The sequence below is a fragment of the Podarcis gaigeae genome, assembly GCF_964106915.1.
Source record: "Podarcis gaigeae genome assembly, chromosome: 13".
NCBI lineage: Eukaryota > Metazoa > Chordata > Lepidosauria > Squamata > Lacertidae > Podarcis > Podarcis gaigeae.
The window spans coordinates 33,952,058-33,978,842 of NC_139689.1; the positions used below are offsets into that span (position 1 = coordinate 33,952,058).

At 43.8% G+C, this 26,785-nt stretch overlaps 1 long non-coding RNA gene across 3 annotated transcripts; it reads left to right on the forward strand.

Moving 5' to 3' along the window:
- Window positions 1-6,520: 6,520 nt before the first annotated feature.
- On the forward strand, window positions 6,521-26,050 carry LOC310829878. 3 transcript variants are annotated; one of them, XR_014557396.1, is made up of 6 exons: window positions 6,521-6,609; window positions 6,918-7,030; window positions 9,625-9,705; window positions 11,251-11,325; window positions 23,195-23,257; window positions 23,786-26,050. It is a non-coding gene; the product is annotated as an uncharacterized lncRNA (long non-coding RNA). The 3 variants fall into 3 exon arrangements; XR_014557397.1 differs by lacking the exons at window positions 6,521-6,609; window positions 6,918-7,030 and adding an exon at window positions 7,979-8,576; XR_014557398.1 differs by lacking the exons at window positions 6,521-6,609; window positions 6,918-7,030 and adding an exon at window positions 7,979-8,165.
- Window positions 26,051-26,785: the final 735 nt, after the last annotated feature.

Sequence of the window (26,785 nt, forward strand, 5' to 3'; positions counted from 1 at the left end):
ATGTCTGGAAATTGTGCCCTCTGCCCTGGAAGTCCTTCTTTACAATCCTAGAAGTCTGAACAGTGATGGTGGTTATTAAATAGTGGGGGGAAGGTACTCTTCACATGTAAAGAAGCACTCTTTAAATCCTTTTAGGATTTTTCAGGGTTGTATACTGTCAAGTGAAGCAGCTTCCAAGCCTGAATCCTAGCAAGTCCCTCTGGTTTAGATCAAGGCCTCTCCAAAGCTGGTTGTTGAGTATAGCTCAGCAGGGAACAGTAATTTCTCAGGATCCAAAGGTTTGCTCTTGGCAATATTGGTTGAAGGGGTGTAGATGCCAGCAGTACTTAATTTATTTAACAGCAAGAATGGAGTGTGGGTATATGTCAGGAGGACCTCAATGGATACTCTTCTTCCAAATCTGTGAGAGCTTCTTGTGATCATCTGGTGATGAACAAGCATGTTACCAGATTGCAAAAGTGCAGGGAATTCAACAGTAAATATAGGGTCTGTCACTCTCACTAGACATGGTCAAAGCACAGTCCAGATATTATTGTCTCTCAGATCAGATCTTGTCTGTCTCTCTTGACCTTAATTAAACCACTATCTCTCAACCCCTTTTGGTGACTGATTTACTTTACAGTGTTTTTGTAAAGTTTACAATGTTTGCTCTGATAGTAGATCTGAAGCTTCTTACAACTGTTTTCAAACAATCTTAAGGAACTGGAAAAATTGTGTGCGCACATAGTTCAAAGTTGATTTGATGCATCCCATGTGTGCAAGTTTTTCACACTGTCCATCCTAATGCAAGTGGCAGCCCACACTCCCCCCCCCATTTAATTTTGACTTTCCTGATCTGCAGATGATGCTGTAAGCGGGAAACATCCAATATAGAATCACACGTTAACCAAGTGTGGAGACAGTGAAACCCTTACTTCCACCTGCTCATTGCCAGAACACAATCTAGCCATCAGCTCCAAGGAAAGGATACAGTCTGCCCGTCTCTACCAGTTGCTGCTGAATGCATTTCCGTAGTAACTGCTTTTGCACAAAACAGCAGTATTAAAAACCAAAATCAGATTGGCCCTTGCAGGTACAGGATAAAAGGAAAAAGGAAAAGGAAAATGCTGTGTCCAAATAATTCCCCCCAAATCCTTAAATCAAATCTGTGCACCCCATGTGCATATTAACATCCTGATGTGTACACAGTGTAAAAGGAAAATACAATTAAGCACTTTCTCTTCCTTTCAGTGCTAACAAGAATGGGCTCTGCTTTGATTATTTAGAGGGGTTGCTATACACAATGCCAGCCCCAGAGGAGAGGAAAACTTCACCTGCTAGGAAGCAATTAAATTACCAATTAAGGCCTTCCATTTGGTTGAGGCCTGCCAAGGAACATGCACTGCCCTCTAATTGCATTCCCGACAACAATTTCACACAATTAGCTGCCTAAACAGAGCAGAGCACAATGGGCTTAGGGTCCACCTTCAATCTAGCCATCTGGGTGTTCAATTCAGTAGTCCACAAGAGTAGTATCCACTTTTGTCCCTCCCTCTGACATGGTATGGGTGACTGAAAGGTGTATATTGCTTCTCCATCTTTGTCTAAGGACTTGTGTTCTACGCAAGTATATTTTGTCTTGGATTATTTAGTTCTTAATAATGGGTATTGCTTGGTTGTGACCTTTCATAATTACTACCTGGTTTTTTTAAGGCCACTGAATGTTTAGCTTTGCATTTAACGCATGAACAGATGAGCTATTAAATGATCATGGCCAAACCTTATAGACTGTTATGTTGCTGCCAAGTTGGAAACTTGATTCTGCTTCCAATAAAAAAGTGATATATCAGACCCTCCAAGTGTCCCTATTTTCCAGGGACATCCCTGATTTAGAGAAGCCATCATAGTTTCTGATTTGATCCCATAATGTTTTACTTTTCCTTAGGATGTCCCTATTTTCACTGGAGAAATGTTGGAGGGTATGGAGTTATCCAACCCCTGAGCCATCTGAATCCTGTATAGGGATTTTAAAAAATATTTAATGTTTTATTATATTTTTATATATGTTGGAAGCTGCCCGGAGTGGCTGGGGCAAACCCAATAAGATGTGTGGGGTATAAATAGTAAAGTTATTATGGAATAGGACGTCCCTATTTTCATTGGAGAGCTGTTGGAGGGTATGATATATGGCACCTCAATGACTTTTCATATGATCTTTTAAAAATGCATTCAATGCTGGCTTGCTGCAACAAATCCCGATGTTTTCTTACAAGGTTTCACTGATATTGCATAAACTATGGGACGTGATTGTGTCAGGGTCATGGGACCCTATTGCACAGTACTAGTAACTAAAGGGATGCGGGTGGCGCTATTGGTTAAGCCACAGAGCCTAGGACTTGCCGATCAGAAGGTCGGCAGTTCGAATCCCCACAACAGGGTGAGTTCCTGTTGCTCGGTCCCCTGCTCCTGCCAACCTAGCAGTTCGAAAGCACGTCAAAGTGCAAATAGATAAATAGGTACCGCTCCAGTGGGAAGGTAAACGGCGTTTCCGTGTGCTGCTCTGGTTCGCCAGAAGCGGCTTAGTCATGCTGGCCACACGATCAAGAAGCTGTACGCCAGCTCCCTTGGCCAATAAAGCGAGATGAGCACCGCAACCCCAGAGTTGGTCACGACTGGACCTAATGGTCAGGGGTCCCTTTACCTTTACCTTTAGTAACGTTATTAGCAATGATGGCACATTTCCACCCACCCTATGTTTACACCATTCTGTACGCTTCTGTATTCAGAATGCTACACTGCTGCATCATTCAGGTCTGAGCCACAGGTCTGGCACATCACCAGAATGTTATGCACTACACATGCTTGAAATGCTTGGGGATATTGTATAGTTGTTGTTGTTGTTGTTGTTTAGTCGTTTAGTCGTGTCCGACTCTTCGTGACCCCATGGACCAGAGAACGCCAGGCACCTCTGTCCTCCACTGCCTCCCGCAGTTTGGTCAAACTCATGCTGGTAACCTCGAAAACACTATCCAACCATCTCGTCCTCTGCCGTCCCCTTCTCCTTGTGCCCTCCATCTTTCCCAACATCAGGGTCTTCTCCAGGGAGTCTTCTCTTCTCATGAGGTGGCCAAAGTACTGGAGCCTCAGCTTCACAATCTGTCCTTCCAGTGAGCACTCAGGGTTGATTTCCTTCAGTATGGAGAGGTTTGATCTTCTTGCAGTCCATGGGACTCTCAAGAGTCTCCTCCAGCACCATAATTCAAAAGCATCAATTCTTCGGCGATCAGCCTTCTGATCACCCTGCTTGGGTGCCGAGCAGGGCACCCAAGATATTGTATAGATCCATGTATGAAAATCTGTTCAAGGTGGGCCACCAAACCTTCCTTCTTTAGGGAAGTGGCCATAACTGTGTGGTAATACTATGCTCTACATCACTGGTCTTCAGGTCTGATCTAAAACAGATCGCAACAGCAGCACTACCACCATACAAATAGATAGTTAAATTTAATAAATGGGTCCACAAAATGCCTAATTGGGTTAAAGGTGGGTGTGCTGAAATGGTTGAAGACTACTGCTCCACATGTTTAATCATAGGCACATGTGTAGCCAGGGGGCAACCGGGGGGGGGCAGCTGTAAATAAATAAAAATACTTGACTAATGGGTGTTGTCCTCCCCCCCTCAACATAATCCCTGGCTACACCTATGCATTTCCTTCCACCTCCCACTTAAAGATCTTACATATGGCAGTTTGGAAAGACCTCTGCCAGATACTGGTGAGCCATAAAGAGTTCTGAAGTAGGTAAAACAAGCAATCTATTACATAGACACACACAGCAAGAGTGCAATAACAGTAATAATTTTGCATAAATGTCCACAACTGGGGGGGGGGGGGGAGGTAGAGAAGGGCAATGCTTCCTTCTTAGTCCTGCAGTTGTGGGAAATATGTTGATGGAAGACACAGGGGGGAGACAAGAATACAGCAGTGTCCAACTAGAGCCAGGGGTCCGCAAAACTTTTTCAGCAGGGGGCCGGTCCACTGTCCCTCAGACCTTGGGGGGGGCAGACTATATCTTTTTTTGGGGGGGAATGAACAAATTCCTATGCCCCACAAATAACCCAGAGATGCATTTTAAATAAAAGCACACATTCTACTCATGTAAAAATACCAGGCAGGCCCCACAAGTAACCCAGAGATGCATTTAAAATAAAAGGACACATTCTACTCATGTGAAAACATGCTAATTCCCAGACTGTCTGCAGGCCAGATTCAGAAGGCAAATGGGCCAGATTTGTCCCCTGGGTCTTAGTTTGCCTACCCATGAATTAGACCAACTACACTGGAGACTGGTCTATTAATGATTCCATGATTATAGAACAAAATAGTAACCACAAGCTTGCTTACTGTTGAGGTGGGGGTAGTGGAAATGGTTGTAAACAATAAATATAAAGTTTAAAAAATAATGTGGCTGTTATTTTAATACTTAAAACTATCAGAATGGAGAGATTTCACAAATAGTTTCCATCTATTATATTATTCATTTTCCAAGTATTATTTTATTGCTTTGAAACAAGTTGCCAGTATCTAGCTGCTGAAGAGCAGGCACAACGATTCCTCCGCGTCTCTATTTATGGGGAGGAAACTTGCTTTCTCCCACCCCGTTTCTATGGTTTATTCCAATTGCCTCTCATCTTGCCCCCTTGATAACATTTATTTTGCCTTTGCTTTCTTAAGCATATACAGTGCAGCTGCTTAAAGGTCTCTAAATATCTCTGTTAAACCATCTTAACTGCATGACAGATGCCCCTGTGCACCTTGGGACAAATGTATTACAAGATGTATACAAACAATGGAAGTCAAATACTTTAGAGAGCATCTTCTGGTGCAAATTTAGCTATTCCCTCTTCCCAATTACTTATTTAAGTAGATAGGGAGTGAGAAGAGGCAGGTTGTCCCACCAATATGTAAACTTAAGACTCATGTTCACACAAACAGATTATTAAATGTAACAAGACATTAACACACCTCAGCTCCTGTATTTTTGTCACTGAAAGAGAAGTTAGTTAGCAGGAGCACAAATGCCTCTGTTGGTGAAAGATAGGGACGGCCCGCCCACCTCAGCCAGCAGGAGCCACAGGAGTGGCAGATCCTATTGTAGATCTTTATTCCCCCTTGTTCCTGGTGTTGAGCTTCATTCACTCCTTCTTCCTTGGTGGAGGAAGGCATTTTGTGGTTTGCCTCACATGCGAAAATATCTCAGACCAGCCCTGATGAAGGATGAGAACCTTTACTCATAAGCAGATTGTTCACACATTACAGAAGCAGGGCTATTTCACTGTATGTCTCCTTCCTCACAATCTTCATTGAGATTGTTTTCAGAAACTGAGTACTCAGCATACATAAAAGCACATTTGAAGTACATCCCCTGCAAAAAAAGAATACTGGGAACTGCCGTTTGTTAAGTGTGCTGGGAATTGAAGCCCAATGACAGATAAACTACATCTCCCAGGATTCTTTGGGAGGTGGGAAGGATAGGCTTTAAATGTATGGTGCACAGACAGCCATACTTCAGAATGGTTGCCAGTTCCTACAAAAGTCCTACATTTGCTAGTGACTTCAGCCTTGCTAAACTAAACTAAACTAAACTAAACTAAAAACTAAACTAAACTAAACTAAACTAAACACTAACATTTCCTCTTCTAAGTATGAGAAACTGCTTTGCAGAGAATTGTGGGTAATTTTAGTACCATTTTGCAGAAAGGGGAACTGGCAGCTCTGAGTGGTGAGGCTTATAGTATATTTCCTTAAGCATCTATAAAAATCACAAGATTCATACTCTGGGCATCACTCTCTTCTAGTGTAAAAAGTGACACTTCTAGTGTAAAAAGGAAGAAACATAGAGTTGTCATATTTTAAAAAGTAAAATTCCTGACACTTGCAAAGTTGTTGAGCTTTGGGGGGGGGACCTCCCCCCCCATAGTAATTTTAAGCTTTTGCAGCTGGTTTCACTGCTTTTTGGCAAAATTCCTCCCTGACACCATGTTTACACCCCAAACCCAGGACATGTCACATGTTTAGAGTGACTGGGAAGTCATCCTCTCTCTCTCTCTCTCTCTCTCTCTCTCTCTCTCTCTCTCTCTCTCTCATACTAGAACCCAGGGTTATCCAATGAAGCTGAAAAATGAAAAATTCAGGAGAGAGAAAAGTAAGTACTTCTTCATGTCACACAGGGGTGTGGGACTTCCAGCCAGGCCATTTTCTCCAAATCATGCCCACCTGCCTCACATCCAACATCATCTGTAACATCAGGTGTGGGGGCTATAGAAGTGTGGCAGAAAGCAGGATTTAATTTGTGGGAAGTTCAATCCTCCTTGGTTTGGGTGTGCAAAGTTCCCTGCAGGGAGCTCTCTTGTGCACCCAAACTCTGAAGAAAGCAGGATTGAACTCCCCAGACATCAGCTGATGCATGAGTTCAATCCTGCTTGGTCTCTCTCTCTCTCTTTCTCTCTCTCTCTCCCCCCCCCCCCCATGCAGGCCAACTTTTACAGGTAAGTAGAACCACTGTCCTGTCAATCATCTGATGAAGGAAATAAAGATCTGGCCCACTTGACCAAAAATGCCCCCATCCCTGGTATAGCACATAGTTAAATTATGCCACAGGAAGTAGTGTTGGACATAAACTTGGATGGCTTTAAAGGGGAGGGGTAGATAAGAATCAACGGCTGTTAGTCTTGATAGCTGCATACATTTACCAATAGCATTTGAGGAGAATACTATTGTGCTTATGTCCTGCTTGCAGGCTTTCCCTTGGCATGTGGCTGACCACTATGATTCTTCTTCTTCATCTTCTGGGGTTATGCTGTGACTATGAATATAAATTCAGACCCTGAACTCTTGCCCTTAATTAAACTCCAGTAACCATCAATCCTTTTTTTCCAGAGATTTCAGACCAGCCGTCCCCTGTACAGATTTCACACAAGGCCTCTCAAAATATGTGTTTTGGAATCCTGCAGAGGGGAAGTGGCAGGGAGTCAATTTGGAGAAAATACATGGTGGGTAGAAAAGAATTAAGCACCTATTTTCACCACTCCTTCTCCCCATGTTTGTTCATGCTGAATTTGCTTTTCCCGGGGGGGGGGGGGGTCAATTTGAGCCTTGCTGAAATTACATATCTACACGGCACTGAGGGCTAGAAACTTTATTTTTAAAAAAAAGATGAGCTTCTTAGTTATTCCATCTGTGTGGAAGCATTGTTTGTTAAATACCGTTAATGGCTGTGGGGTGGGAGGGATGGGATAGCATATTCCAAATTACTCTATATATCAAGAGGGGTGGTGGTGTAGTTTCCCCCACTCTGTCACCTTGACCCTGATCTCTCACAAGCAAAGACCAGAGACTGACTCTTCCTAGGACAGCAAGTGCGTTTTCCCCACAACTCCCTCCCTTCCCATCAAAGCTGCTCAGGTAAGCAGCAGGTAGACACGGCACCACTGCACAATAATTGTTCTTTAATTGCTTCTCCTCCCTGCTCAGCCGCCGTGCTCCATAATAATTTCTTTTACTCTCTCCTGTCTGAGTGCGTTGAGGGCTGGCTGAAGATGCTCCGGATAAGGCAACCGGTCTCTTGCGCCGTCCAATTGTTGTCTAAACTATCAATCAAGTGTGGCAGCTCGAGGAAATGTGGAGGGGTGGGAAGAAGCGTTCTGCTTGCATAAACAGACCCAGTGCTTTGCTACGCTTTCTCTTTCCTCTCTCTCTCCCCCCCCAACCCCAACCCTCCACCAGACAAAAAACAAAAACTGGGGGGAGGGGGAATCTGACAACATGGAGTCCGGCCCATCAATCAAAGCAGCTGGTGGAACAACCTCTCCCTAGTGTTAATAAATACATTTCCCTTCCTTTTATTGGATGCTTGTCCTAATTTGTTTCTCCTCTGGATTTCCTCTCTCCCTCCCCCTTTCCGAAAGTGAAATGCTTGCCCGTTTTCCCCCTCGCTGCCACCCCCGCCAACTCCCAGCAGCCCTTGAGAAAGCAGATGTTAGGCTGCAGAAACAGAGCCAGGCTGAGGCTGGAGTGGCCCAGTAGGCCTCGGTTGCCATAGCGACTACTGAGACCGCCTGTTGTCAGCGTTGTGCCTCGTCTCGCTGGCTCCGTGATTATCTCCATCTCAGCAGCCCTCGCCATACGGTCTGGGCTATAATCAAATCCCCCCTGTTCATCCCCTCCGGAGAGCCGCACACCAACATCTCTGCCTCCCTCATGCCCCCATGATCAGAATGCATATACGTAGAGCAAGCATTCATTAGGAGACATTGCTAAGGGCCTCTCTTGAGTTTCCATTTGCAGTTGAAAGGGGCGGGAAGCAAACTGTAGAAGATAAAGCCCATGCATTTAGCCCCGCTTTAACTTCTCGTTTTGTCCAGTTTTGATCCAACAGAATCAAAGTACATGAAAATTGTTTTGCTAGGTCTGTCAGGATCTCTAATTCTGCCTTCTGTTTCCACCACGAGATAGCTGGGTGCCTCTGGATGCTCATAGCCATGGTAGAAAAATGATGGTCTGTTCATGTTGTTTGCCCTTAGCATCTGGTATACAAAGGTAAACTACCTCTTTAAACAGAGGTTTTGTTTCCTAGCTTTAAAATCAATACTTCATAGAATGTCCATCACTCAGTTTACTGCTGGTATGGCCTTTAGGGGTGGTCACTTAATGGATCAACACTCCCCTCCCCTCCTTTAAAAAATAGGGCAAAAGCAGCACTTATTCGCATATGCTAATTCACATGTATTGATGCAAATTTAGAAATAATTGCTGTAATTATACTCTACTGATTGGCAACTTTGAGGCCCCTGCTCTCCATTCCTAGTTCTTAGATCAGATAGACCTTCAACCAGAGGACTCATGGAAATGGGGAAGAGTTCTCTGATATCCCTTGAATTAGAGGACTGTGCTGTGTTAAATACGGTACATGGCCACCCCCTACCATGGAGTTTCAGCATAAATGTAATTTGATTCTGAAGGCACAAGATTAGACCATGATGAACGCATCCTCACAGATCAGCTGCTTATATAAACAAACAGCTGGCTCTTTTTCTGGTGCCTTGTTTTGTTTTTCTATGTAGCCATGTTTTCTTTTTTATCATGGCTAGGGGCTCTAAAGTGGCCTAGTCCGCTCTGGACCTTTGATACGGCCTGCCTCAGATAAATGGAGACAAACACTGCAGAATTACTACAAGCGGTGCCTGAGTTCTAGACAACTTGGAACCATCTTCCATCCTGGTGTTGCTTAATAACTGCTGCTGGAAATTACAGACCCTCCATGTATCCCTATTTTCCAGGGATAGTCCCGGATTTACAGAAGCTGTCCCAGTTTCTGATTTGATCCCTTAATGTCCCGCCTTTCCTTAGGACGTACCTATTTTCATTGGAGAAATGCTGGAGTTATGCAACCCTTGAGCCAAGGAGACAAGTACCTAAACAACCTTTAGAAGACATCTGAAGGCAGCCCTTTATAGGGAAGTTGTTTAATGTTTAATGCTTTCTTATGTTTTTACATATGTTGGAAGTTGCCCAGAGTGGCTGGGGTAACCCAGTCAGGTGGGGGGGGGTATTATTAATAATAATAATAATAATGGATTTTTTTCAGCTGGAACTCACCAGAACTTCGTTCCGGCATCTCTCAGGTGGGTGCCATTGCCATTATAAGAGAACAAGGGAGGCATTCATGGTGAGTTCTGACACCTCCTTTTCTCGAAAAATAGGCCTAATAAGAATGATTGAATAGGATGTCCCTATTTTCATTGGAGAAATGTTTGAGGGTATGAAATTAATCAGATTCCTGAATACAGTAAGAGGCTTTTCCTTCATTGTTATTCTCAGGTCCTAAGATACCCTTCTCTGAGAACACATTCTGTTACCTCAAGGTGGCATATAGAATGAAGCCAGGCCGGGCACAGGAAGCTGCTATATTATGTTTTAAGGGGCCTGTCAAAGTGATGTCCCCATCCATGACCGAAAGAGTAGCCGCACCAAGGCCCCCTTTGGTCTCCCACGGACCTGATGGGCCTTTTGTACAGCCTTTTCCAGAGTCCATTGACTGTAGCTCTGTCTTTGTCAGCTTGTCAGATGGAGGTCGAGGAAAGAGTGAGGGACTTGCTCTCAGGGCACAACAGGATAAGATGCAAGGATGAGGCACACATATTGGGTTACAGTGCTGGCAGCAGAAAGGTTCAGCAATGCAGAGATTGCCCTCGGGTTTCTGGCCCCTGCTCCTCTACTGGCTTTGTTCTTTGCATGCTTTTTATATGGGAAGTCTCTTAAGCATTGCTGACAGATGCCTCATTTGAAGTCCCTGCTTAGAGAAGGCCTTTGTGTATCCCACATAAGGAACTTCCAGATAGCAATGACAGAAGCTTTTCCCCATACTCTTGTTAGTTAAGCATATTTTTTCACTCTAGTTTCTAGAGGGGTACAAGACCCAGTACAGCCCTAGAAATATACAGTGGTGCAGAAAAATTGGTTGCTGCAAGACGAGTTGACCTAGCATGCCTCAAAGTTCTACAATTTACCATTTATTGCTTTTTAATATTTGCACAGCTTTTGCATGTGCAGGTATTCTAGTCTCGTGTGGGGACACCTGTACTGTTCAAGCAGCAACAGTTGGCTAAACTCACAAGTCTTCCATTTTTCTCCTCTCCTACCATCATAATTCAGTACTTGAATGTTCTCTACTATATCCTAATATATTCATATATATATTCATATATATATATATAATATATTCATGAGAACCAAGGTAGTGAAAACCTGAAACAAGTCAATCCACCCGACTTGCTGCTGCTCTTAATAAACCCCTGAGCAAACTGATAAGTGTTTGTTTGGTTTTTTAAAAAAGGTTGAATCCTTACAGATGTAAAAGAAAGCACTCAGCTAATTTTAAAATTGTCTGTAGAATCAGAATTGGATCCTAAGGGTCATCTAGTAATCTCCTACAGTGCAGGAGTCACAGCTAAACAATCTCTGACAGATGGTCATTTAAGCTTTGTTTTAAAACTTCCAATAAAGGAGAGTCCACCACCTTCTGAGGTAGTTTGTTCCACCATCAAACAGCTCTTACCACTAGAAAGTTCTTCCTGATGGTGTATCTTGCATTATTCTTGATTACCATTTTCCACCCAGGTTAAGTCTCTCCCCCCCCCACCCCAAGTTACACTACTGGCCTAGTTCTGCAAATTTACTATTTATTTGCTGTATACCACTTTTCTGTTCAGAGAGCATCTGACGGCACCTGCCATCCAAATCAGTAGCCAGTCAAGACTGTGGGTCCCAAAACAGCACAACACCTCCAGTAAGTACAGTGGTACCTCAGGTTAAGTACTTAATTCGTTCCGGAGGTCCGTACTTAACCTGAAACTGTTCTTAACCTGAAGCACCACTTTAGCTAATGGGGCCTCCTGCAGCTGCTGTGCCGCCAGAGCACGATTTCAGTTCTCATCCTGAAGCAAAGTTCTTAACCTGAAGCACTATTTCTGGGTTAGTAGAGTCTGTAACCTGAAGCGTATGTAACCTGAAGCGTATGTAACCTGAGGTACCACTGTAATGGACTTAATAGCATATGCATTGGGAATCTCATGTGAGCGAACAGGCAGAAAGTGTAGCATATTTCATTTCTATCTACAAACTTGAAAACATAAGAAAAGCCCTACTGGATCTGACAAAGGGTGTATCTTGTCCAGAATCATGTTTCTATTGTGTTTGACCAGCCATTTTCAGAAGACCCTTCAGGGTATGAAGCCAACAGCCTTCCCATGTTGTTTGTGTGGTCAAGGCTGGGTTGCTGCAATGCACTCTAAAAACAAAACCATGCTGATAAATGGTGCCAACCCAAAAGGTGACAGTGGACATGTCCTGAAATAGCTGTGAGTGTCTTCACCCACCTAATGCAAACCAACCTCATCAAACCAACCTCATCAAAAAAGCTGAAGACTAGTGCTAAGGCAAACTACACTTGCAGAGCTTTTGCTACTGTTTAGGGTTACCATATTTAAAGAAGTAAAAAGCCAAACAAAAAAGATTGTGGAGCTTTTGGGAGCCATACACTTCCTGGTTCCGTTTGCAAAAACCCAGACATTTTGCTGAGTTTTAAACCCCCCCCCCCGATGCTAATTTCGCTGTTGTAGTTCTGGAAATGTCTGGGAAAGACTACTACTGATAGATTTTTAAAACATGATTCTATTACAGTTGAGATATTATGCAGTTTGAAAAGAGACAGAAGAACTATGGGAGAACCAAGATTAGATGACAGCATCAGATAGGTTCCCCTATCATTGACACACAATTGGTTGGGGTTTCTTTGCATAACAGCTTCTAAGCTGAATCATTGCAGAAAAGGAACAGTTTGCCTGAGCAATAAGAACTTGGCATTTCAACAGTGGCACCTGCTGAGATCCTCCACCATTCTTAACTTGCCCCAGTTTTTAACAAAGAGATGGTAATTTTTAAAAACTACAGCCACAGCCACAACCCCCTACAATCATATAGTTTACTAGATGACATTTTTTATATTTGAACCTGCGTGGGTCTTGGGAATATCTATATATATTTGGTATCACTGTACAACACAGTTGCCAACTTATTTTAGGCAGCCCCTTCTCTGGTCTCTTTAGCAACTGCCATTGCATGACACTGTTTATCTCTGTTCATTGAAAATGTTCACTGGCTGGTTTCTGGAGATCAAGTTGCTGTTAAAAGCACAAGTGCAAGACCAGACCTACCACCACCCACTGGCCAGTTCATCCTACTGCAAGATACCCAGCAATATGTGTTTATAATAAGACCCATTATTATTAATCGTCCTGCTGCAGTATGATTAATTTTTTTAAAAATTGTTGTTCTTGAGAATCCCTTTTTCTCCACCTTTTGTTTTGACAAAGCTGGCAGTAGGTATGGGCACATCTGTCAGTTTGGGTTCTCTCCGTTTCTCATTGTGCAAATCTTCAGTTCTCTACATTGTCTCAGCAATCTGCACTTTTAGAAAAATCCTTGTGAAAAATTCATCAGCATTTTAGTGCGAATTTCTCCTAATGTAAACATGTTTGTATGCAGTTTGGGCCAATACACAGAGTTTTGTAAGCGGTTCGGGTGGCGCTGTGGGTTAAACCACAGAGCCTAGGACTTGCTGATCGAAAGGTCGGCGGTTCGAATCCCCGTGACGGGGTGAGCTCCCGTTGCTCGGTACCAGCTCCTGCCAACCTAGTAGAATTATAGAATCATAGAGTTGGAAGAGACCACAAGGGCCATCGAGTCCAACTCCCTGCCAAGCAGGAAAGTAGTTCGAAAGCACACCAAAAGTGCAAGTAGATAAATAGGTACCACTCCAGCGGGAAGATAAACGGCGTTTCCATGCGCTGCTCTGGTTCGCCAGAAGCGGCTTAGTCATGCTGGCCACATGACCCGGAAGCTGTACGCCAGCTCCCTTGGCCAATAAAGCGAGATGAGCACCGCAACCCCAGAGTCGGTCATGACTGGAGCTAATGGTCAGGGGTCCCTTTACCTTTTTCCCTAATATAATGCATAATTGTCTGCTGCTTTCAGGAGTATATGTATTTTTAAGCTCACTGTCTTCTAAAATGTGGATTTTATACACATTGTATGGCTGGAGAACCCCATTGCAACATATGCAGAAGTCTGAGTTTCAAAGGAGAATTGTGTTTTGGACTGTGTCTTGGTTCAAGAAGTGAGAATTGGATAACTTATCATTAAACTGGAAACAGAATCAAATCCCCCACATTCACCATCCTTGCCTGCCAGGGCCTGTTACTTGGCTCTTTCACAGGTCCCATTCATTTCAATCAGAATTGCACAGGAGAACTTTCCAGCAGATGTCCAACTAGATGTGTCATAATTGTGCAAAGTGCTTCCCCGCCTTTTTCGTTTAAAGTAAATAGCAGCCACGAAGAGCCCCGTCCCACACTGGGTGTGGATTTAACCCTTTGCTCCTGTCATGATCTGAATCCAAATCCCCCACCCCCTTTGCAGATACTAAAGTTCCAAAGAGAATATTGGGAGAGAAGCTCCAATATTTCTATGCCCCCCTCCTTTTCATTGTGAGTGTTTTGGGGGTAGGGAAGCTCAGTCCAAAAGCAGCTGTCTTCGAGCTCCCTCTCCTGGTGAAAACCATCAAACTCCTGGAGTTGCGGCTGCAAATGTTTGGCAAAGTAAAGGGCATTTTATCCCCCAGCCCACCCGTTGGGGAAACACTAAACTTGGAATATAAACCAGGACTCAACTCTGGAATGTGTGGATTTAAATGGAAGAAGAAGGTGCTATTAAGTGGCTGTAGATGTGGCTGTCAATTTGTCCCTGGCCTGGCCCTCCTCCTAAACTTTAGCAGGCAGACCTATTTCCCACCTCTTACCTCCCATGCCAGTCAAAACTTCCCTTGTGTAATTTCTGTATGACAGTCTACTGTTAAGGGAAAGGCTAGGAACACAGCTGGGGGTCAGGGGGAATGGGGCAACCCTATATGCAGAATCCAGCTGAAAGCAGAGCACAGCTCTTTTGATGCAACTGGAAGTTGTTTGCGTTGTTGCCGATTTGGCACATGTGACTGCTGAGTCCCCTTGCTCTGCTGTAATTAGGTCTGAAAGAAGCATTCTATTGTAAGCAATATAATAGGTTGCTTTGCGTGTTTGGTTGTGTGGGGAAGTGTCAAGCCTGCAGACCCCAAAAAGCTAGCAACTCTCATCTCACTTTTCCATCTGCTGAGAAGGTTTTCGTATTGTTTCAAAAATGTGCTGAACCTGTTTGATCAGAGGTGACAATGGGAACGAAGAAATGTTTTTCTCACACTACAGGAAGTTAAAGAAATTATCTTAAGCTGAAGTTAGACAATAGTTTTAAAGGAAGTTGAAAGTGATTTGAGACACATTTCACTTACTGTTCCCTTTGATCAATCGGGTTTAGGTTTTTGAAATACAAAAACCTGCCAAACCTCTTTACCGGAGGCAGAAAGGGAGTGAATGTACACAGTACAAGCAGCACCTTTCAAGATTTCATTGATGCTCTAAAAACAAACCTCATCTTAATCAGCAATCACCATCTTTTATATAGATGTTGAAGTGCTCAAAGTCCTTCACGCAATGCAACTGGTGTCTACGTCTCAGTGATTAGGGTTAAAAGTTCTGAGCAGGCCCATCAGTACTTCTTACAGTGTTAAGCTGAGCTTCACTCTCATGTGGACTGCAGGAAATACCTTATCCCTTGCTTTGCGCACACCTAGAATAGCAGATCTGACTGCAGAAACCTGTTTCCGCAGAAGTTTTCTGGGTTTTCTGGACTGGAGTGTGCATTTTAACAATGGCTGGGAAACAAAAGAGATTTCAAGTGGTAGGGGGAAATAGGAAGAGATCACTGGGGATGAGAACTGGTGAAGGCTGTAATTTGCTTTGCGCAGATATAGGAGACAAGAAGGGGGCAAGAGGGCACTCCCCCCCACCCCGTATTCTTTGGAGAACTCACTCCACTGATATAATACCATTTATGTTTCCTTGTTTTGTGAACAAGCATTTGAAACTGGGGAAAGGGAGGAAGGGAAACCCGCTAATGAGGCTCTTGGTTTTCTCAAGGGACTGAACTGCTTAATTAATCATAAAGTCCTCCCTCAGCAGGAGCAGCCCAGCTGTGATGCTAGCCAATCCTTGAGAAGTCCATCCATCACTGTCAATACTAAGGACCAATCCGTGAGAAGGTGCCCTGTTGACTGTCAGCCAATGGCATAGGCTTGTGTTCAGGATAGAAACTATAAAAACAGAGGCTGATGAGAATTAATTCTCCGTTATTTGATTCTCCTGTTCCTGGAACTGCTAAAACGAACAAAGTTTATGTTCAAATTTTATTTATTGGTTTGTTTAAAAAACCACCAAGAAACACATACACTTTCTCATTCAGATTTTGAGATTTCATGCCTGCAAGTAGGTACTGGGAAATCAGAAGACTTCAAAATCTGCATTTTAAATTTTGTCAGATATGTGCCTAGCTGTTATTTATTTTTATGCCATGATGATGATGATTTGTCTTGAGAATCTTTTGATAAAAGGGCAGTATTTACATATAAACATATGTCTATATTCTCAAATGTTATGTATTTTAAAGAGAACTAAACTAGATACGATCTGCAATTCAAATTTTAATAGGAACAAATTTAATAGGAGGGAGTGGTGTTGTGTTGCATAGGGAAATCATTTGTGAGATTCCCCCCCCTAAAAATTGCTGCAGCCTAATATTTAGAGATTTATTTATTTTTTAAAGTTGATTAAAAATGAAGGATTTTCTGCTTCAAAATTCAAAACAACCTTGTAAAGGATAAAAGCAAAATTTAAAATATCTCCATTGATAAACAGTTTAATATAATCTCAGAAGCCAGGTGTTTGACTTGAAGTTTGAAAAATATGGTTTTTGGGGATTTCAGCTTATTAAATTTAGGTGGGGTATGGATTTCAAATATAATTCCAAGTTTTCGGATACAAGGTTCAACAGAGAGCGAAGGAACCCCTCCCCCAACACAGCTCAGTTCTATCTTACTACAAAAGAGGTTGCAGAGGAAATAAATGTGTGATGCTTTTCCTTATCTTCCGGGTGAGGAAGAGAGTTTAACTATTTAGTTCCAAAATGCACACTAAGGCAATACCTTTACTGGGCCATCCAAAATGTCACAAAATAGTGTGCAAGCGTTCAAGTTCTCCAGAACTCATAATTAGGTTAGATTGTAAATTGTGTGTGTGTAAGTTGGCTGATATTGAAGCCATACAGACAGCTTTTAGGTAGCCTTAACATGGCAGGATGTAGCAGAAATGCAAATGATGCTGTACTAGGAGCTATATAGATTGTAGGTTGTATCCAGAACTCCTGAAATGAAGAAACATGGCACTGATTGATCCTTCATTTTTTTTAAAAAAAAGATTAATCAATCTATCATCCAATATTTGGTAGTTGTGATGTGATGATTTAATTAGTGAGGGTGCTGTGCATTTTGAGTGGGGTGCATGCCTATTGTACAGATTTTTAAAAACTGGATTGAAGTTGTAGTAAGGAACCAGTAGTTTTTGTAAATCACAGTATAAATGTCAGAAATTGAAGCTTGTCAGCATTCCTCAGTGACTCCTGTCAATGCCTCTTCTAGTAATTGTCTAGCAATTTTTCCACTGAATTCTGACAGTCTCAACAATCTCACTTCTTTTTTTTTACATTCACACAGTTAAATATGTTTGACAGCAGTAACTTGTAATTGCCCAATCAGCCACTGTGGGTCGCTGTTCCAGTATCTGGCTGGGGGAGTAATTACTGTAAAACTGTTTATTTGATTAAGGTAGGAATGTTGGGTTGATGGAAATGTGCTTTATTCTTCTGGCCTCTTATGTGGGCATGAGTTTCCGAAAGAGTTTGTCCAGAACTGAAATATATTTTTGTGAGTTTTTCACTGCATATTATACACTATCTGCTGCAGAGTCCGGAATTAACTACCACATGCTCTTTTGAGACTCATGACTGCAACACACTATGGAGTCCTAAATTTGTGGAGTGGGAGAATTTTTTTAATTTTTTTTTTTATTGGGGCGGAAATACATGAACAAGACATACAGATGGCACAAATAATCTTATTGAGAAGTACACAGAAGGTACAGTCATACCTTGGTTTTCGAACAGCTTAGTTCTCAGATGTTTTGGTTCCCAAACACCACAAACCCAGAAGCGACTGTTCCAGTTTGCAAACTATTTTTGGAAGCCAAACGTCCGACGGAGCTTTCTGCAGGCAATCAGAAGCCGTGCCTTGGTTTCCGAACGTTTTGGAAGTCGAACAGACTTCCAGAACGGATTCCATTCGACTTCCAAAGTACGACTGTATTTCTTTTATCTCAGATTTGTAATAAATTGAGGTGGCCTTGCAGTGGGCAGGCAATCTGGGACTGTGGGTGACCCACTTAAATTAATGAGCTTATATCAGTTGTGCCCATTAACTTCAATGAGTAGGTCTAGCGTTGACTACCACCCTGTTTCTCTGCTAGTGGCAAGGGTCATTTTAATTGCAGGTACATATCGGCTGTCAGAGGTTCTTAGGGTGTTGCTAAACACTTAAAAGACTTGAGTCATAACATTTGCATGTGCTAATTTATATGTATAGATACAAATTTAGGCAGAGGGTGGTGTGTGTGTGTTTTTTGGGGGGGGAAGCAAATTCTGACTCTTGTCAGGGCATATTCTGATCCATGGAGTGCCAACAGGATTTTCTGGGCCCAATATGTGGTATAGTGTGCTTTGCAATGTGCCCAACTGCCCTGTAAGCAGGGGGCTTGAACTGTTGAAAAGGGAAGGGTCAGCACAAAAGACCCAGGACTCGGATAACCAATCTGGTTCTCTCTACAGCAGGCATAGGCAAACTTAGCCCTCCAGATGTTTTTGGCCTACAACTCCCATGATCCCTAGCTAGCAGGACCAGTGATTAGGGATGATGGGAATTGTAGTCCCAAAACATCTGGAAGGCTGAGTTTGCCTATGCCTGCTCTACAGCATTAGGATCCCCTTCCCAATGCTTAATGTCTAAAAGAAGAGGGTGGGAGTCAGGGCCGGATTTAGGTTTGACGAGGTCCTAAGCTACTGAAGGTAATTGGGCCCTTTATATGTCCAACTGTCCTTTGTCAACAACATTTTATGAGAGAGAGAGAGAGAGAAAGAGAGAGAGAGAGACTATATATATTTCTATATATAGGCACCCTATATATAGAAATGAGCAAACCAGTGATATTTTAGGGAGCAGGCTAGCAGACAGGGCCCATTACTTACATCATAGGAGCTTACACAAAACACTGTTGCTGTATGTAGCTTTTATTTTATTTGTTTCTTATCTTATATTTTGGAAATGTACACCCAGATTTTTTTTCTTTAATTTTTTTGGGGGCCCCCAAGAAAGTGGGGCCCTAAGCTATAGCTTATTTAGCTTATACATAAATCCAACACTGGTTGGTGTGAGTGTGTGTAGCCTAATGATGCACAATCATAGGATGTATTGTGTGGCAGCACCCAGGTATCTTTATTCCTAGATATGAGTGGTAGCTGTTTGTGGCTGCTACTGAATGATGCCGTGAATGCACTCTGCACATGCTTAAAGGCACTCATGATGACTACGTTGCACATTCTAAGGCCTAATCCTGGCACTGAAAGCAGCCCTAGCTCAAATCCAGCTTCACTCACATAGTTTACCCCACAACCTTCTCTAGCCATCGTTTCACACTCACTATCAAAGCATCAATAGTCCTCATGCGCCTAACATTCTGCATTCTTTCCCCCCATGAACATTGCTACTAATGAGCAAAATTAGAGGAATTCTCAGTGTACTCCTATACATTGCTAGTGAAAAGTAAGGCCCATTAAGTTCAGTGGGGCAAGGACTTACTCCCAGGTAAGCGAGTGTATAGGATTGCAATTTCAAAAGCTCCATACCAGGATGCTATCTGCTAGCCACAGGGGAAATGGTGAGTGTCAAATGACCTCAAGGCTGAATTGATTCTTATTCAAAACAGAGGTGCAAGGTCCTGTGCATGAAATGTAACAAGCAAAGGATAAATAATGAACTGACATTTGCACTTAGCCTTGGCCACCTGCCTCCACCTGGAGATTGTCTTCTATGAGATGCCCTAGCAACGTGTCCAGCACAAAGGTTCATTTTTCCAACATCAGGAACTGGTTTTGAGTGTTATGACATGCCATTCTGCACTAGCTGAATAATAAGAAGCAGTATGCGTGCAAGTGACCTGCAGGGGAAATATTCTGAGGTTTTAAAAATTATTATTTTAAAGTAGAACAGCTTTTCTTTTACGGTAGATTCAGATATTCAAAAAGAGAATTATAACATGTACAACGAAGCTAAGCTGCTCTCTGAGCATAGCTGTCAACTTTCACCCTTTTAAAAGGGAAAATCCTATTTGGAATAAGTGAATTTCCCTTTTTAAAAAAGGGAAACGTTGACAGCTATGTCTCTGAGTATGGTCAATGTGGCTGGATGAGAGACTGCCTGGAGAACCATAAATAGTGCCTTGAATGCCATGGAAGAAAGGCAGACTGTTGTGAGGAGTTTATATCAGATTTCTGTCGCAAGGTAGTCTAAGTGTGGGTTGTCCTGAGGCAATACCTGGGGAAACTTCTTAGGCTTGGTGGTTTTTGGTTTAAGCATGGTTTGTTAACCAGTAATGTTCAGGTGATGTGCCTCCATAGGAGCTAAGATGGTCCAAGAAGGCCAAGTGGTGGTTGACTCATCCTTATCTCACCCACAGCCAGAGAGAAGTGTAAACTAGGTTTGTATATTAAAGCAAAGCCACAACTGAGAAAGAGGCTGAGGAGGACAGAGCTGGGTTTGTGTTCTGTAAGTGTCTTAGGGTGCTGGCATGGGCATAGCCAGGGTGGGCAGGGGGCAGCTGCCCCCCTAAATCAATCAAAATCAATACAAATCTGCGGTTCTGACCCTGCCCCTAACAAAAGCCTGTCCCCACTAACAAAAATCCTGGCTACACCCATGGGTGCTGACCGTCTCCCTAGATATCTGATGGAAACCAGTGTGGTGTAGTGGTAAGAATGTTGGACTAAGAAAACCAGGGTTCAAATCCCCACTCAGACATGAAATTCACCGGGATAACATTGGGCCTATTTGCAACTCTCAGTGTGCCTATTGCCCAGACTTGGTGCACATGCCAAAGTGGTGCAATTATGTGTGTGTCAGTACGCTGGTGGATGTTGCCTGTCTTGTGCCAGCAGCGGATGTCTGCATACCCATCGCTGCTGATCCAAGGAGTGGGAAGTGTTAGGAAGCTGCCTTATTCTGTGTCAGACCGATATCTTGCTGAATATTGCCTGCATTGAACTGGAAGCAGCTCTTGGGGGTTTCAGGCAAGGGACGTTCCCAGCCCTACCTGGAGATTGTACCTGGGCCTTTCTGCATGCTCTGCCGCTGAGTTTCAGCCCATCCTAAAGTGTTGCTGCACGAGAGGCCAGCACAGTTATGAGCCAAGATGAGGCATGCAGCTTGGATGCTCTCTGCCCATGGAAGCAAAGAGATCTGATCCACAATGCACAATTCCATCAGGAAGCCCTGTTGAAATAGATGGGAGCTGTGCAAAAGACTTCTCTTCATTTCCATGAGGCTTCTACCAGAGGACATCTTGGTAATTGGTAATTGTACCCAAGGAAGAAGAGGGACCTTTTAGATTTCTTATGCCAGGCCCTAGCTGGGCCTGTTCTGTATACCTGCTACCTTGGCTGGATCAGAGCCCAAGTGTTTTCTCTGACGTTTTCTTACAAGCAAGCTATAGATTACTGCTGCAAATTTGACAAACTTCCAGCTCTGTTCCGGGCCTGATGAGCTAAACCTAATGGAATCTCCTCTTCAAGGTGAGGGAGCCCAGTCCTTGTCTGCATTTGGCCCCCCTAGTGATGAGGAGGGGGAGCCCACACAGCTACAGTCTGTGGAAAGTGAGCTTGGGCTTGCTGCCTGCTGCTCTCTGCTATTATGATTTTATTTTATTTATTTAGGGAGTTGTTTCCAGCTCTTCATGGCAAAAAAAGCCTTTACAAAGTGGCTGATAACATCTGCATTTCGTATCTGGTAATCATGGAATTGTAGAGTTGGAAAGGACCATGAGGGTTATCTAACCCAACCCCCTGCAATACAAGAATACAGGGCTCAAAGACCACAACCCTGAGATTAAGAGCCTCTGAGTATTGAACTATAAATTTCAGCTTTCTGGTCTTCTAGGGAATCACCCCGCTACCAATTATGTGGAAGAAAACAGGACAGGGCATAGAAAGCCTGACCAATATGTTTTTTCTAAGGGCAGTACCAAAGACAGGGAATCCCATCTCACTGCTCAGCAGTTTACCCAGTGTTTTCCTTCCTCATATAGCACCATGCATATTATAAGCAGCAGTGACAGGTGTCTTGGTGTTTAAAACCCTTTGGTTAATTCCCTGAAAGAGAAGGCCAAAACCTGCTTGGATGCCATTATCTCTGACATGGGAGCACTAAGCCCTTCATCCCAGATGTGCAGAAGCCAGTTAAGGTTTCTTGGAGGTGAGCTGAATGCACTCTGCACGTGCTCAGATACACTCTGCTATTGACATGCTCCATTAATACGTAAGCAACACACAACCTCCTAAGACAGCAGCATAAAAGCATCCCAGTTCAGAACAGGAAAGATAAAACACTAGGCAGTGAAAACCCAAATCCAGGGGCTTAACACAGCCTGAACCCATCAGTGGTGTAGTGTGGGGGGTGCAGGGGGGGCGGCCGCACCAGGCGCAACCTCTGGGGGTTAGGGTTAGGGGGGCACAAATCCACGGGTTAGTGGGTGCAAATTACTTGCTTTAGGGGGTGCTGACAACCCACGCTACACCACTGGAACCCATCTGAGGAGAAACTGTTGGGATTTTGTGTGGATCAAATGTGAAACGACATGACCAATGTTTGCCAGTAGGTGGCGATGCAGGACCATAAATCCGCTTCCTGATCCCAGGGACAAATTTGTGTTTCTGAAGAGGGAGAGGGTGATGGAAGAAGCAGGCCAGGAGAGGGTGCTAAGGACCTTTGCTTTCCATAGGATAAATTTCATACAGCTGAATCAGGCAACCTTGTCTGTCACACAGGATGCCATTGCACACCAAGGGCAATGGGGGAGGATCGTGATTGGACTCCAGCAAACTATTACTAATAGGGTTTGCACCACCATGGCTTCACAATCCACAGTTGCACCAGTTCATTCCTTTCCTGCCTTTTCTGATGCTGTTTACCCCAACTTTGTTTTTTCGCCCTCTCTTAATCCTAATATATCCTTCCCACCCTGTTTTCTTCCTTCTTAGCAGTGGTGCTGTTGCTGTAGTAGGACTTGGGAGCAGAAGCCCAGGGCCCCACCAAGCAGAATAAACAGGCCTGGCTGACCTTGTTTTCTAAGCAAGCAAAACAGTACACATTAAAAGAGCCTCTGCCCTGTAAGACCATTAAGTCCATTGTCTAAAATTACCGGCGAAGGCAACTCCGCTTTCTAGCATGATGCACAAGTCCTCTTGAAAGCAGCTGTAATCAAATTCACCTCTTTTTTTTAATGCTTCAAAAGTTTAATTTAGTTGTAGAAGAGCATATAAATCAGAGCAGCGATTCTCAAACTTTCTGCCCTCAGGATCCACTTGAGAGGACTGGAATTTGCTGGGGCCTGTCAGTAACAAAATAGTGTTAGATGGAGGTAGATGGCTTTTACCGACTTCTCTTTCTACCGATATCTAATTCATCCTTGGAAATTGCTTTGTTCTTTTGCCAGGACAATTTCCCTTGTGGCAAGGAGTTCCACAGCTCTGCTTTCCTCAAGTTTCCTCAAACAGGCATTTGCTCTTGAGGTGTTGTGACTCAGCCTCTCCATTTTAAGAAATGATTTGCTTTAAGTGGAAAAGCCTTTTTGTTTTATATTTTTTCCCTTCCCATCCCCACGTCTCTTAAAAATATTTTACCTGTCTTCTGTGATTTCTTCTCCCACTCTTGTCACATGCAAATTGTACTCTATCCCCCCTGCACCGCAAAAAACCCACTGGTTTATTTCATCTTTCCACTCCTGTCCTTTTGCATTCAGTTACTTTTCCTAGAATACCTTTTATTTCTTACCCGTTCCTTTCTATTTCTTGTCTGTTTACTATCAATAATAAATATATTTCTAATATCTAACATCAATCACTTTGTGATTTCCTTCAACACCTCCTCTGGCCCTTTCCCATCACAGGAGGGATGATCTCCTGTCCACCTGCCACCCCAGCCTGCAATTGCTGTCTTCCGGCAAACTTTACTCAGCATTTAAGTAGTTGTAGGTGCAAAGCTTGGTTGGGCCCAAAGGCCACAGCACAGGTAGAAGGTTGGGACAGGCAAGGCAGGATGAACTGGCAGGCCATAATACTGAAGCCCACCTGAAAATGAGCCCACATCCTGGGCTGCTGTTTGAGAAACACCGATTCAGAGCATATTGCTTCGCCATCATTTTTGCACACCTGGGCTGAGGGAACGTGCCTTCCAGAAAGGTTTTTGTCCTAGCACCTGATTTTGTTACAATCTCCAGATGTTAGAAATGCAGATTCAGAATTTTACATCCTTTCCTCCCTCCATGTCTTTTTAATGGACGTGTTTCAGTTCCCTGTGATTTTCAAAATCAAAACAGTTCTCTGGCGCCTGTTGACCCACGCGCCCCCGCCCCTTTTCTGGTGTATTTACATACATTGGCCATGTAGTCATGCAGAAGGAAGTTGCCTCATCTGCTAGGCTGCGAGCGCTCGCTTTGGTCCTAATGTGAAACAAATGCTATGTCCTCCCATTCCCCCACCCCATCCTCGCCCCCCCCCATGCTATAAATAAAGGAGCAAGGCCAAATCTTGCTGCAAAAACAACAAACTTTGGCTCCACGCAGCAAGCTGCACGCAAGGCGGCCCCTGAAAGAAAAATATTTAAGTACAATAAAATGCATCATATGGCCTGTAGCTGGGAGTCATTTATGGATGACTTATTAACCTTTCCCAAACCAGGCTCTGTGGTGGCAGGGCGAGAGATTTCACTTACAATTCCCTGCTGTTTGGGGAGAATGAAGACTACTGCTCTGTTCAACCTCAGAACCCAATCCAATGGTCTGATGTGCAAGGCAATGGGAAGACCAGGTTAGGGCTGTCACCTGGCCCTGATCCAGTGCCCTGACACACATAGGAATTGAGCAAAGGAGGAATCACCTCCACCCTTATTTTATTCATTTACTGATTGCATTTACATCCCACTTTTTTCCTCCAAAGCGGCATACATTTGGTTCCCCCTGCTCCTCATTAAATCCTCAAAACCCTGTCCGTTAGGCAGCGATTGGCCCAAGGTCGCCTAGAGAGCTTCATGGCTGAGTGGGGATTCGAACCCAGGCCCTAGGCCGAGAGACAGTTAACCACACTGGCTCTCAGTGCTGCATCAACCTGTGTGTGCAATAAATATTTGGAGACTGATGTGTTATGCCTGGCTGTGAGAAAGAGGGCCTTCTCAGGTGTATTCCAGCGGTGCTGAGAAAGACCCCCTAATTGAGACCCTGGAGAGCTGTTGACAGTCATTGTTAGTGAAGCTACAATTGTCTCATTCAGCATAAGGCAGCATTCCACGTTCCCTTGTGAATGGCGTTTTTGGCACTTTGGTAGAGTGAAACACATGAAAATTGGAAGCAGACCATTTAACTCAATATTGTTACCATCTACACTGCAGTGGCTTTGCAGGATTTCAGACGGGATTCTTGCCCATCCCTACCTGTATATGCCTGAGATGAACGTGGAGGAAGCCTGTGTTCTTCCACTGAGCTGTGCAAAGCACACAGTGCACAGACCATTAAGGAGCATGCATAGGCTTGGGTGTGGAGAGCAGGCCTAGTTGGGTTCGTCGTACTAAGCGACAAGATCCAGAGCCGAGTCAAAGTGGAGTCGGCAGGATTTGAACACCGTTATGTCTTAATGGTTGGCAATTTGGGTGTCGGAGCTGGGAAAGGCAGAGGAGACTGAACAAGCACAATTCTGCAAACCCCACTGTAGTCTACAGGAGCAGTGCAAGAATATCGCTTTGCAGCAGACATGCAGGAAGGATGGAGCCTGTTTGTGTACTAGAGGCAGCCCAACTTTGATAGGCAAGGTGAGGCGGCCACCCCAAATGATTGTCGCTGAGTGAGAAGGGTTGGCAAGACAAGAGTCACTCCATGGGACTCAAGTCCTCCAGGAGGTTCTCCTAGAGCAGCTCCACAGAGGTGCCAACCTCCTGGGCAATTCATTTCAATGGGGTTTGCAAAGAACTTTCTGTGGGATTATGCCTGTGTGCACAGCATGTGTTTCTGTGTGGGGCGCCATTTGCATTGGACTCCTTGAGGATTTTAACTGGAAGTTTCTGAGCAGATCTGGGAGCTTGGGCTGGCTCTTGATGCACAGAAACAGGCTGATTATAAAACAACCACCACCACCAATACTGCAATGGCTGCACCTGGCAGGTAGGAAAGCAACCAGTTTTGTCAGTAAACCACTTTAGCAAGGTAGTAAATTGGAAGACCAAGGTCCCATGGCCAACCCTCTACCACAAAATAGGTTAGTGCCAGGACCCGTTGCCATGGCTTCTGCATCACACTTCTCTATTGAATGCAAGTTGGCAACTGTGCTTGGGGGGTCGAGGAGGAGGGACAGTTGCCATTGCCCAATTGTCCATTTTCTTCAGAACAATAAGCAAGTCTTTACTGCAAGCAAAGATTTTTACTTTACTGCAAGCAAGGATCACGTTAAGAAATGGGAGACACTGAGAAAGCATATGATTATCTCAGGACTGCAATGTCATTATATCCCAGAAGAGGTCAGGCAAGGGAAGTTTAGAGTGAAGGAATTGTGAAGGAACCAGGGCAAAAAAATTAAATTAAAACTGCACCTCTGAAATATTACTTAGATGGATCAGCCTGATTTGACTTTTCAGGCTTACCACGCCATTTCATTTATTCCAGTAATGCAGTTGTTAGGCAGAACTGCCGATTAGCAAGAATTATGGGAGTTGTAGTCCAAAAATGGGAAGGGCCGTAATAGATTATTCTATTACTTTGTTTACAACACTTTTAATATATACACACACTTTGCCCAGCCCTCCAAAGTTACACAGATGAGTCCCTGGGAAATTAGCATTGTCACCAACCAACTTGTACCCACTGAAAGGTTCCATCCTCATCCTTTGGGGCAAATGGGAAGGG